The sequence below is a fragment of the Miscanthus floridulus genome, chromosome 5 (assembly GCF_019320115.1).
Source record: "Miscanthus floridulus cultivar M001 chromosome 5, ASM1932011v1, whole genome shotgun sequence".
In the NCBI taxonomy this organism is placed as follows: Eukaryota; Viridiplantae; Streptophyta; class Magnoliopsida; order Poales; family Poaceae; genus Miscanthus; species Miscanthus floridulus.
This window is the reverse complement of record NC_089584.1, coordinates 46,741,817-46,745,565: the sequence shown is the minus strand read 5'-3', so window position 1 is coordinate 46,745,565 and position 3,749 is coordinate 46,741,817.

Genomic DNA, 3,749 nt, shown 5'->3' with positions numbered 1-3,749 from the left:
CTAGACTCAGGTGCGGTATTGGCATCTCCTGCATTTGTCGGTGAAGACCCAGTGGCTTTCGCCATTGCCTCGGGCACCATCGCCGACCCGCCAGCTGTCGGTGCCAACAGTTCGCTGCCACCAAGTTCACCAGTAACGGCGATTGACTCCTCCGTAGACCGCTGAGCACCTGGGGACTCCAGAATGGGGTCTACCGCCACCTCCTCTGCTCTGGGACCAGCCTTTGGTTGCTCGACAATCTAGACGGGTGGGGTTGGATTCTCTGCACGCCTCGCACTGCATCAGATCAGCTTGTCAGTGGCCAAAAAAACTAAGGAACGATGGCAAAGTAACTCAAAGGCAAGGATACTTATGGTTTGGTCTATCGGTACAATTTCTTGAACCGGCGCTGCCTACCCGAGCCCCTAGCCATGGCCTTGGGGTCGACGCCCGCATCTTGGGGTGGAGGTCCCACAGTCTCTACAGTCGGCCTTTCCTCCGACTGCCATTCTAGGGCTCCCCTCGCCTGCTGCTCAAGGACTTCCTCCGCCTGCCGCTCTAGGGCTCCCTTTGCCTGCTGGTCGAGGACTCCCGTTGCCTGTTGTTGGGGAACTTCCTCCCTTCCCATTGACTATTCCTCCACGCGTATGTTGTGTGGAGGCGCCTTCATGCTCGGTGGAGGAGCAACCAAAACTTCATCATCAACCGACCACTCGAACACCACGGTCCTTCACGTTCGAGTGGTCTGGTCACCACCAAGCGAGATGCTGCTCGGCTTGAGGGGAGCGACACCTGCCGTCTTTCTCTTCTTCTGGGCTGGCTCGTCTGCTGCTACCCTCTTCCCTTGGATTTTCTCCAACACTGGGGATGGACTCTCCGACGAGATGCTAACGGCTTCCTCCTCAGGCTACGGCGATGGCCGAGCGTCTACTCCCTTCAGCCAATCGCTCCTCGGCATGCCCGAGAAGTACATCGCTCTTTCCTACAAATGGATCTTCGCATGAGTAAATCAGTCAACTGCTCGGCAATGACAAAAGATAAAAAAGCATCAGGAACGCACAACTGAGATATTTACCTAAGGAGGCAGATTTTTGCAGTGGAAGGGTTTCGTCTGCCCTGACAAGTTGAATGAGGCAAGTGGAGCGAACAGCTCTGCGGCCCACTCCTGCACAACATCCCTCGATAGCATCTCTGACCTCTCCCGGGTATCGTTGGTCTCCCCCTTGAACTCAAAGATGGGGTGGGCCCTCTCCTTGCAGGGCTGGATACGGCACACTATAAAGCTTGCCGCCACTAATCCACCGTTGGTCTTCACGCCCTTTATTAAGCCAAGGAGCTCCCTCACTTGCTCCATATTAGTGCTGCTTGGCTTCTCCAACCAGCTCTTTTGGCTCTCCAATATGTGCTCGGCGTTGAAGCGGACTGTAGGGTGGCTCTACTTCATGTAGAACCACCTAGTGTTCCACCCCTTCAGCAATGTGCTTAGCAGAACAGTAAGGTATTTCCCTGCCCAGCTCTTCTGGCTCTCCAATATGTGCTCGGCGTTGCAGCGGACTGTAAGCTGGCTCTACTTCATGTAGAACCACCTAGTGTTCCACCCCTTCAGCAATGTGCTTAGCAGAACAGTAAGGTATTTCCCTGCCATTCCATCACGTAGCTGAAGATAAACTCCGCCGACCACCTTGGAACCACTGTCGCCTCTCTTCTTTAGCCAGAACAGGTGACGGAAGAGATTGAAGTGTGGAAGGATTCCAAGATACGCCTCATAGAAATAGATGAAGATAGACATGTGCAATATGGTATTTGGGTGGAGGTTGCACAGACTAACCACCTAGAGCTCCAACAGATCCCTCAGGAATGGAAGAACAGGAAATCCCAACCCGCGCCAAAAATAATCCACAAATACCACCACTTCATCGGTATGGGGCATGGGGAAGGGCTCACCGAGGGCCGGCTGCCATCCGGTGGTGACGCGGTTAGGCAGAACACACGCCTCCACCAATCTATTAAGATCTGCCTCTCCCATTCGTGATGGCACCCACTCTTCGTCATGTCAGATTTCGGCGCTCGCTTTCTAGGGGCTCGTCTTCTTCGCTTTCGTAGCTCCCTTGTTCGGCGCCATCTCTCAGATCTGGTTAGGGTTTGGTGGTAGAAGCAGGTGTAGATGTGAATCTGGAAATGCGATGACTGAGGAGGAAGATGAAATGGCAAAGGGGCAAAGGTATGAGCGCGGGGTGCGGCGGCGCAGTTATAAAGCACTCCCCCCACCTTTTTGCATTCGAGGGTTTTTGGGAAAAAGTTAACGCGATTTGCGCTTCTCCGAATTCTCCGCAATTGAAGGTGGGTCATTACCTAGACCTTCACATAGCCCCGGCCTATATCACTGATTGATCTCTGCAATTTGTTAAGGCTCGCCGAATATTCGCCGACATCTCCGCCAACCGTTACGGCTCAGTAATTACTACTGAGTTTTCTCCACGATTCTGTTTTCTCCAAGTTGACTGTTGTTTCTGACCCTAGCACCACGTGACCATGTCACCTACTATTAGGCTCGGGGACTAAGTGGGCACACTACACCTCGCAGTAAATGTGCTTTTCGGGGCTACGCCTAGGGACTGGTTGCCTGCTCGGCTGGTCTTCTATTTTTCATCTACTTTGGACCCTGGCACTACATGACTTACGTCATCTACTGTTAGGCTTGGAGACTAAGTGGGCACACTTCACCTCACGATGAATGTGTTTGCTTTATTCTAGAAGACTCCGCGCCTCTTGAAGCTAAATAAGACTATCTCCTTTTCTCGTGGTTGGACTCTAAGTGGGCACACTTGGTCCACTGCGAAGAAATTTTTGATTCTAGACTTGAGCTCCTTACACCCTTATGGCAAGCCGCACTTGGGTTATACTGCTCGGCTGTGGTTCATGTTGCTCGACGATGGTTCATGCTGCTCGACAACTGCTCACAACTGCTCGGCAACTCATCACGGTGGTCGAACCATGAGTTTGATTGCTCAGCTTTGTTTGCACCTGCTCGAACAAGCTCAAGATGATGTTGCACAATGGGTACAAGGCGCTCAGGGACTAGCTGTGGGGGTTATGACCCTGGATACCCATGGCAGACCACATGGGATGCACCTCCAGGGGCGGCCTAGCACACAAGATGAAGCCTTGTGGGGCACGACTCTGCTCGGTGCCTCCCACAAGACACCGGGAAGATATCCTAAAGATACTATGAGATCTGTTAGGATAAGTATGATCCCAAGATTCCTATAATCTATTATTACTTTCCAGTTATCTCTCAGATCTAAACGACTTGTAACCCTGCCCCCCGGACTATATAAGGCGGGCAGGGACCCCCTCCAAACTCACACAATATCATATGATAGCTAATACAAACCAATAGACCATGGGAGTAGGGTATTACATCATACTAATGGCCTAAACATGTCTAACTCATGTGTCTCTATTGCCTTCTTGTTCTTGATCACACGCTTCTCTGCCGATCAATCTACCTTCATGGGATACCCCTCGGAGGACTGCCGATGATATTCTGTCGATAGTACCAGAAAATCTTAGATGCAAACTCAGATAGAACTTCAACCCACCAACGTACAAGCCATAGAGAGAGCACCAACAGGCCGACACCTCCTCCAAACTCTTCCCTCACTCTCTATCTCACTATTATTTATAAGACTTTATCCTATGGAGGACTAATCTTCTCTTCATAGTTGGCTCTGATCCACATGATATGAATTAGGGTTTTAGGATTGCTC